Raw genomic sequence first — 10,000 nt, forward strand, 5'->3', positions numbered from 1 at the left:
AACAAGAAATAACCGCACTGAACAATAGCGTACACAAAGATATTTAGACTAAGATATTTTTTTTTCTTCACTAACGTGGTTATACGAGGCTGGAATGAGGTCTTTTCATCTTCATTTTAAGTCATTGCAACACGATTGGTTCATTTAATATTTCTTTGTGATTTTTCCTTCCTGCCTTCCTTCCTACATTCATTTCTCCCTTCTCCCTTTGTTCTTTTTTCACCTTATCCCTTTTCCTCCTTCTGTTTATCTCCCTCTCCTTTCCTTCTATATTTCCACACTAAAAACACAGAATCTTCCTTCCGTTCCTCAATTCTTCCTTTCTTTATTTTCTCTTCTTATATCTTGTTCCTCAAAATCCTTACTGAATGATGATTTTTCAATACTTTCCATTCTTCTTTCCTCTTCATCTTTCCTTCCTTTTCTTCCTTTATCCAGTCCTCGAAGATCTCTCAATACCTTCCTTCCTTCCTTCCTCTCCCTCTTTCCTTCCCTTCTTCCTATCTTTACTTCTATATTTATCTTTGTTTCTTCCCTTCTTCCTTTCTTTCCCTTCTTTTCCTTCCTTTATCCAGTCCTCGAAGGAAACTCAATACCTTCCTCCCTTCCTCCCTCCTCCTCTTTCCTTCCCTTCTTCCAATCTTTACCTCTATCTTTCTCTTCCTTTCTTCCTTTCTTTTCCCTCTTTTCCTTCCTCTATCCAGTCCTCGAAGGCCAACCAATACCTTCCTTCCTTCCTTTCTCTCCCTCTTCCTTCCCTTCCTCCTTCCCATCTCTTCCTCCCGTTCCTCAAATGCTCATTGGACGCAGGTCAGAGGGGCGTAAAAGCTGATTGGCTGAGCTTCAAAGTGAGAAATTCGTACCGTAAATGACTTTTTTTTCCGGCATTTTTTCCTCATGTTCTAGTGGCGGGAATTTATTTTTTCACATTTACTGATTTTCTGACTTTTCTCTCACATTTACTTTTTTTTTTACTTTTTCCAACTTTACTTTTTCACATTTACTTTTTTTCAACTTTCTTTTTCATATTTATTTCATTTTCTGACGTTTTCTCACATTCTCTTCTTCCTTTTTTATCATTTTCTTTTATTTTTTATTCTTTTACTCCCTTTTTTCGACTTTTCTTAACATTTATTTCTTTTTCAGACTTTTCCTTCACATTTAATTCTTTTTCTGACTTTCTTTCTATTTTGCTATTTTCCGATTTTTCTTCACATTTACTTTATTTTCCGACTTTCCTTCACATTTACTTCCTTTCCCGACTTTTCTTCACATTTACTTCTTTTTCCGACCTTTTTTTCTTTTTCGGGACATTTAATTTTCTTGTTTTTCTTCGTTTTCGTCGCGGCAACTAATTTTAACGCGGCAATTTCTTCCCGGCCGCGAATTTAAGCAAAATGGAATGACAAAAAACGGGAGGAAATTCGACGTAATTGTTCTCTTTCTTTCAACATATGCTTTTCTTTCTTCTTCTTCTCTCTCTCTCAGTGGACTATATTACTACTGTACAGAGTCTGATGTATTAAAGAGAGAGAGAGAGAGAGAGAGAGAGAGAGAGAGAGAGAGAGAGAGAGAGAGAGAGAGAGAGAGAGAGAGAGAGAGAGAGAGAGAGAGAGAGAGAGAGAGAGAGAGAGAGAGAGAGAGAGAGAGAGAGACGGTGTTAGTATGAATTATTTTAACCATGAAAAGGTCATATGTTTATCTTTTTTTTTTTTTTTTGGCTTCACGGTTTGATGCAAAGGTGACCCCAAACTCATTTCCCTTGATCCGCCAAAACAACAACAACAACAACAACAGGAAATGGGAAAGAAGAAAAAAAAACAAGGAAAATCTGATGGGAAAAAAAGTTATAAATGTCTGAGTGTGCGTGTGTGTGTGTGTGTGTGTGTGTGTGTGTGTGTGTGTGTGTGTGTGTGTGTGTGTGTGTGTGTGTGTGTGTGTGTGTGTGTGTGTGTGTAAGACAGCTGGAGAAGCAAATATAATGGAAGAGAGAGAGAGAGAGAGAGAGAGAGAGAGAGAGAGAGAGAGAGAGAGAGAGAGAGAGAGAGAGAGAGAGAGAGAGAGAGAGAGAGAGAGAGAGAGAGAGAGAGAGAGAGAGAGAGAGAGAGAGAGAGAATCAGCATACATATAAGCTCATCCATACATGAATACATACATACATACATACATACACAAAAATAAAAAGACGAAAAAAATGAGGAAAAAGAAAATTAGAGAAAAGAAGAAGAAAAAGAAGAAGAAGAAAATACAATACTCATAAAGAATCAAATACCTTACCATCATCACCATCATCTTTCCTCCTTCCTCTCTCTCCCTCCCTCCTTATTCCCTGACAGACTGAATTCACCTCCAAAATTTACCTGCATACAAATCTAAGCTATTGGGAGAGATTTACGGGAGGTCTAGCTGAGGGATGGAGAGAAGAGGAGGAGGAGGAGGAGGAGGATAAAGGATTCAGGAGGAGGAAGGAAGGGAAGTGATGAAGGGAGATGAAAGAGGGAAGGGGAACTGAAGGGCTATCTTGTTTTGTGTGAGTGGAAAAAGAAACCTGATAAAATAAAGAGCAAAAGATGGGATGAAAGAGACGAATGAGAGAGCAAGAGGAGGAGGAGGAGGAGGAGCAGAGGTAGGAGGAGAGGAGAGGAAGTGCAGGAGGAAGAGAAAGGTGAGAGGAAAGGAGATGAAACACACATTTTACTGGAAAGATGAAGAAGGAGGAGGAGGAGGAGGAGGAGGAGGAAAATGGGAAAAAGGAGGAAGGGTACAGAAAAGAAGATAAAAAATAAAGGAAGATAGAGGAAGATAGAAAGTATAAGTAAAGAAAATAATGTAGAGGATTATAATTATAAAGAAGGAGGAAGAAAAAATGGCGTAATGATAAGTAGATTAATATTTACACATTAATTAAAAGAAAAGACGAAAAGAAAAAAAAAGTGAGGACAATTAAATAACGTCAGAAAAGACAAAAAAAATATGGAAAAAATAATAATTAAAGAAAACGCGAAAGAAAGAAAAATAAATGAGAAAAACTTTAAGAAAAACTGAAAATAATTAAAAAATGGAGAAAAATGAGAAAATAATAAACGAAATCTGATAAAAGGAAAAACGATGAATGGAAGAAGAGAGGAAAGGCGACGAAGAGGAAGGAAAGAGAGGAAGGAAGGATTGACGGAAGACAGGAAGGCAGGGAGGAAAGGGAAGTGAGGAGGGAAGGAGAGAAAAAGAGAGAGAGAGAGAGAGAGAGAGAGAGAGAGAGAGAGAGAGAGAGAGAGAGAGAGAGAGAGAGAGAGAGAGAGAGAGAGAGAGAGAGAGAGAGAGAGAGAGAGACGGAAAAGCCACAAAACATCGGCTATGCAAAGGAAGAATGGAGAAGGGAAGGGAGGAAAGAGGGAAGGAAGGAAGGAAGGAAGGAAGGAAAGAAAAGAAATAATGAATTAATGATTGAGTGGAGGAAGGAAGAGAGGAAGGTAGGAAAGGAAAACAGAATGAGGGAAAAAATAAATGAAGAAAGAAGAGAATGAAAAAGAGGGAAGAGGAAAGAGCAGAAGAGAATGAAATAAATAAGAAAAAAGGTAGAAAACACAAATAAAAAGAAAAGAAAAAAGAAAAGAGATAAAAATGAAATAATACCAAAAAAAGGAGAGAAAGAAAAAAATGAACGAAAGAAAGAAAGAACAGAGAGAGAGAGAGAGAGAGAGAGAGAGAGAGAGAGAGAGAGAGAGAGAGAGAGAGAGAGAGAGAGAGAGAGAGAGAGAGAGAGAGAGAGAGAGACAAACAGCGACAGCCAACATTAACATAACCAAAAAACGGAGGAAAATTGCCCGAAATCCAGCGGCGCAAGGGAGGGCGAGAGGGAAAAATAGATTCAGTGATGCATTAAATTCGAACCTTTGCTTCATGTGACACCGAAGCAGCGAGACCGAAGCAGCGAGACAGATTTTGAAACGACCGTAACAATATTTTATGGAGAGAGAGAGAGTATGAGAGAGTGGGAGGAGGAGGATGAGGAGAAGGAAGGAAGGGATGCTGGGATGTGAGATAGATGGGAGAAGATGAAGTCAAGCAGATGAAAGAAAGAATATACAGAATGAGAGGAGGAGAAGGAGGAGGAGTAGGAGGAGAAGGAAGGAAGGGATGCTGGGATGTGAGATAGATGGGAGAAGATGAGGTCAAGGAGATGAACGAAAGAAAGGAAAAGATGACAGAATGAAAGGAGGAGAAGGAAAAGAAGAAGGAAACGGAGGAGAAGGAAAAGGAGGAAGGAAGGAGAGAGATGATGGATTAAAGTGCGGGATAAAGACGGAATAAAGAAGATGAAGGAAAGAAGATGTAAGAAAAAGAAGAAAAAGATAAAAGGAGGAGGAAGAGGAAGGAAGGATGAAGAGAGGTATGAAGGGAGTGGAAAGAAGGAGGAGAGGAAAAGAGAAGGAGGAAAATGGAAAATATAGGAAATAAAATACGATGTTTGAAAAATAAATAAAGAAAATAGAACAAGAAAAAAAGGAAAAGGAAGGAGGGAGGAAAGGGAACCAGAAAATTAGAAAGGGAGAAAGGGAGATAGGGAGGGTGAGAGAGGGAGTTAGATAATGGTGAATAATAAAGGGAGGAAGAGGAAGACAGGGGAGAAAAGAGGAAGAAGGGAGAGAAAGAATGAAAGATAGAGAAGAGAGAAAAAATAATAATAGGAAGGATAGGCCTTTCTTGACACTCATATTTATGGGAGATAGTAATAGGGAGAAGGAGGAGGAGGAGGAGGAGGAGGAGAGAGAGAGAGAGAGATGGAGAGAGAGATGGAGAGAGAGAGAGAGAGAGAGAGAGAGAGAGAGAGAGAGAGAGAGAGAGAGAGAGAGAGAGAGAGAGAGAGAGAGAGAGAGAGAGAGAGAGAGAGAGAGAGAGAGAGAGAGAGAGAGAGAGAGAGAGAGAGAGCTCCATAGATCGCCGTTAACTTATGCCCAACCAGACCTGAATGTTGCCTGCAGGAATTATCCGATTGAAGAGAATTCAGATATCGGAGGAGGAGGAGGAGAAGGAGGAGGAGGAGGAGGAGGAACAGAAGGAGGAAGAGGCCTAATGAAGCGAGTAGAAGAAACAGATTAATAGGAAAAAAAGGAGAAAAAGTAAAAAAAGAAATGTTAAACTGAGGAAGAACAAAGAAATGAAGACTAGAAGAAGGAAAATACAAGAAAAATGGAAATGAGAAGGAAAAGGAAAATACAAGAAAAATGGAAATGAGAAGAAGGAAAAGGAAAATACAAGAAAAATGGAAATGAGAAGAAGGGAAAGGAAAACACAAGAAAAATGGAAAGAAGAAGGAAAAGGAAAATACAAGAAAAATGGAAATGAGAAGAAGGAAAAGGAAAATGTAAGAAAAATGGAAAGAAGAAGGAAAAGGAAAACACGAGAAAAATTTAAATGAGAAGAAGAAGGAGAATGATGATTTGTAAGAGGAAGAGAATGACGTTTAAGAAAGAATAAAGAAGAGAAGGAGGAAGAGGAAATAATACTGAAGCAAGAAGAGGAAAAAAACAGGAATTGAGAGAAAGGTAGATAGATAAATGGATAGATACAAAGATAGATAGTCAAATAGATAGATAGATAGAGAGAATAAGTATATTTATATGTAACAATGATAAAGAGATGTATAAGGAAATTGCAGTAAAGAAGGAAAGCGAGAGAATATAGAATGGGAGGAGATGGAGGAAGAGGAAGATAATGAGGAGGAGGAAGAGGAGGAGGAGGAGGAGTAGGAGGAGAAGGAGGAGGAGGAGGGAGACATTCATATCCTCCCCTAATGAGATGGCTTCGGTACAGCTTGTAATAACTTAGTACAGAGAGAGAGAGAGAGAGAGAGAGAGAGAGAGAGAGAGAGAGAGAGAGAGAGAGAGAGAGAGAGAGAGAGAGATTGTGTGTGTGTGTGTGTGTGTGTGTGTGTGTGTGTGTGTGTGTGTGCGTGCAAATAACCATTAAGTACCGGTCGCCTATTAGCCTTTTAATTGCCAATATTTTTGAACCTCGACTCTCGACTCTTAATAGTACTATAAAAAGGAAAAAAAAACAGCAGGTGATTGTAAACATTGCGAAGTGGGAGGTTACGTCTCTCTCTCTCTCTCTCTCTCTCTCTCTCAAGCGTCCGGCAAGTAAGAACATAATCTCACACGAGGTGAGCCTAAGCTGACAACTTGAGATTAGTTTCCTCTCTCTCTCTCTCACTCACTCACGCACTCACTCACTATCTATCTATATTATTACTTTTACTTACTATTAATATTAGTATTGCTTCTATTGATACTACTACTACTACTACTACTACTACTACTATTACTACTAATAATAATAATAATAATAATAATAATGTAATATCCATTGTACGGTATACACTTATTCTGTGTGTGTGTCAGAGAGAGAGAGAGAGAGAGAGAGAGAGAGAGAGAGAGAGAGAGAGAGAGAGAGAGAGAGAGAGAGAGATGAATCTTACCTAATCTTTAAATCCGATTATTATTTCGATCCTCATTTTCCTTGCCGTAATATTTATACTTTAAGACGAAATAAATTATATTAAGAAAGAAAATGAGAAAAAACACATGAAAGAGAAGGAGAAAAACTAAGAGGACGGAAACTAAGAGGAAACATGAACTAAGAGGACGGAAACTATGAGGAAATAGGAACCAAGAGGATGGACACTAAGAGGAAACTAAGAGGAAACAAAGAGGAAACTAAAGGGAAACAGAAACAAAGAGGAAACAAAGAGGAAACTAAGAGGAAACAGAAACTAAGAAGACGGACACTAAGAGGAAACTAAGAGGAAACAGAAACTAAGAAGACGGACACTAAGAGGAAACTAAGAGGAAAAAAAGAGGAAACGGAAGAAGAGGAAACAGATGACCCCCGCCCCCTCCCCACACACACACACACACACACAGACACACACAAGGACACCCATCCCTACCCACACACACAACCCCCCCACCCTCTACACACACACACACACACACACACACACACACACAGACACACACACACCTCCCCCTTTCCCCTCCCCCCCCATCCCCTCCTCCCCCCCACGAAATCCAAGGCAGGCGGTCGGTCAGGCAGGAAGGAGAGAGGAAGACACAGAGAGCATCGCAATATTTACTCGAGAGGACACAGAAGACTGCGATATATACTCTCCAGGAGGAATATTCTAACCAATCCTTCCTCCTTCCTCCTCCTCTTCCTCTTCTTTTTTTATCGAGGTGGGCGCCGGTGGGAGTAATTTTTGTCCTACTCTGAAGAATGTCCATGAGAGGAGGAGGAGGAGGAGGAGGAGGAGGGAGCGGAATACCAATAGGACAAACCTGTTTCTCTTTCCATACCAAAAGCGAGATGGGACAAAATTCTTACCCGTGTGTGTGTGTGTGTGTGTGTGTGTGTGTGTTTGAGGGAGAGTGAAAAGAGAATGGAAGAAAGGAAGAAAGTAAGGAAGGAGAGAGAGAGAGAGAGAGAGAGAGAGAGAGAGAGAGAGAGAGAGAGAGAGAGAGAGAGAGAGAGAGAGAGAGAGAGAGAGAGAGAGAGAGAGAGAGAGAGAGAGAGAGAGAGAGAGAGAGATAACAGTATCATTCGGTAGCATTAACAGACCCAAAACAATAATAATAACAACGGTATGTGTGCAATATGGCGGAGGAAGGGAGGGAGGGAAGAGGAGGAGGAGGGAGAAGAAGGAGAAAAAGGAGGAGGAGAAGGAAGGAAAAGGAGGGAAGAGAATATAATAGTTGGAGGAAAGGTGAATGAAGGAAGGAAGAGAGATCAAGAAGAGAAGGAGGAGGAGGAGGAGGAGGAGGAGGAAGAGGAGGAGGAGGAGACATCGGAATATAGGAGATAAGGAAATGGAGAATAAATAGAAAGAAAGAACATAAGAAAGAAAGATAGAAAGGGAAAAAAAAGGGGAATGAAGAAGGAAAGGAGGAGAGGAAGACGAAATAAAAGAACTAACGGAGAGCAATAAAGGAAAGGAAAAGAGAAGGAAAGAGATATTGCACACACACACACACACACACACACACACACTTCAACAGCAGTAATCAAGTCCTCAGGTGAACGCCAATTAACCTATGGATTCCCGGACAATCTGTAGGGCATCGTGTGTGTGTGTGTGTGTGTGTGTGTGTGTGTGTGTGTGTGTGTGTGTGTAACAATGTGTGTGTATATTATGTGGGGTATATGTGTGTGTGTGTTTGTGTGAGTGTGCAAGGAAGGATGACCAGCTGGGTGGAATAAGACAGGGGATGAGGAGGGAGAGAGGAAGAGTTGAGAGTGACTGAGAGGATGGATGAGAAGGTAAAAGTAGATAAAGAAGGGAAGAGAGACGGTGTAGAGAGGGAAAGGAAGGGATGAAAATTGAGTGGGGCGGATGAATGAATGGGAAACAAAGCATGAGAGGGAGAGAGAGAGACTGTTAGGGAGGGAAAGGGAAAAAGAAGAAAAGTTAAAATTCCGCCTAGCATCGAACCTTGGGCCTCGGATTTGCAGCTGGACGTGCAGAGGCGTTTTAAGACCTAGTTAAGCAAGAAATCCTTTTACACGCAAGCGCTCTCTCTCTCGGCACTTTTCTTCAGCTCCTTTACTTCGGATTCCCGGCTCAAGCACTTTAAATATTATGCTTTGGAGGGTCAGAAAAGGTCATTCCATACCCAGAAGTGGTGACAATAGATACTGGCAAACTAAGCGTGGCCAGAGTCGAATTCGGGACAGACAGAGGACCAGGTGGAGAGATGCAATTAGGGAGAATATTCCGAAACAGGATGGTGCACACGAGCATCGATAGATAGATAGATAGAAAGAGAAAGAGATTGATAGCGATAGAATTCGACAGAGACAAAGAGAGAAACAGAGAGCTTGAGACACAGAGAAAGAGAGATAGATAGCGATAGAATTAGACAGAGATAAAGAGGAAATAATACAGATAGCTTGAGATAGTTAGAAATAGAAAAGAAAGCAATAGAATTAGACAGAGATAAAGAGAAAATACAGACAGCTTAAGACAGAGACAGATAGCGATAGAATTAGACAGAGAAGCACATATATAGAGGGAGATAGAGATAGTTAGAGATAGGAAAAGCTAGAAATTGATAACATACAGAGACCGTTTGGAATGACCTTACTACTACAGTGACCTTAGATAATAATGATAAAAATAGAGACGATGATGAAGATGAAGATAAATATGAAAATGAAGACAATGAAGATGACGATGAAGATGAAGGTAAGATGAGGAGGAGGAGGAGGAGAAAGAGGAACACAATGAAAATATATGTAAAGATTAATATGAAGATGAAGATTTAGATGATGATGAAAATAAGGATGAAAACGAAGAGATAATGATGACGAAGATAAAGATGGATAAAACGAAAATGAAGATAAAGATAGAGAATGAAGATAACGATGACGAAGATGAAGATGAAGAAAATTATTATTATTATTATTATTATTATTATTATTATTATTATTATTTTTTTTTTTTACGTCTACGCCTATAGCTCCGGTAGGTTTGCTTGAGGAGCCTGGATGGTGTTCTGCCCCAGCCCATCATGGCGCAGGCAAGTGTTTATAGTGGCGCCATCTTCTCTATGATAAAAACAAAAATAAAAATAGATGAAGATAAAAATGAGGATATAGAATGAAGTTGAAAATATAGTTTGATAATGAAGAATGAAAATAAACAGGAAGAAGAGATGAAGATAATGACAATAACGAGGAAAACGAAGAAAATCCACCAACAAGAATCAGTTCCCCGAAGCCGCACGTGAGCACCAGACACTAGTAAGTTAGTTATTTAGTTTATTGACCACAAAAATTTATACATTGTTTTTGAATATTTTACTGATTTGAAGTCCTGAAAAAAAATGATCATAAAAATTTAGCAAGTCCCAAGAAAGACTAGAAATGCAAACTAAACTCTTATTTATATCGAAAATCAAATAAGCCGCCCCGAAGACAAGCGTAAGCCGTCTCCGCCTCTCCGTGT

The 10,000-nt window shown here is 39.8% G+C and overlaps 1 long non-coding RNA gene across 1 annotated transcript in view; it reads right to left on the bottom strand.

The window, feature by feature from the left end:
• LOC126983367 (uncharacterized) overlaps positions 1–10,000 on the bottom strand; it is an 85,849-nt gene that overhangs the window by 71,744 nt on the left and 4,105 nt on the right. The gene's annotated exons all lie outside the window — the stretch shown is intronic.

Source organism: Eriocheir sinensis, chromosome 53 (genome assembly GCF_024679095.1).
Source record: "Eriocheir sinensis breed Jianghai 21 chromosome 53, ASM2467909v1, whole genome shotgun sequence".
NCBI lineage: Eukaryota > Metazoa > Arthropoda > Malacostraca > Decapoda > Varunidae > Eriocheir > Eriocheir sinensis.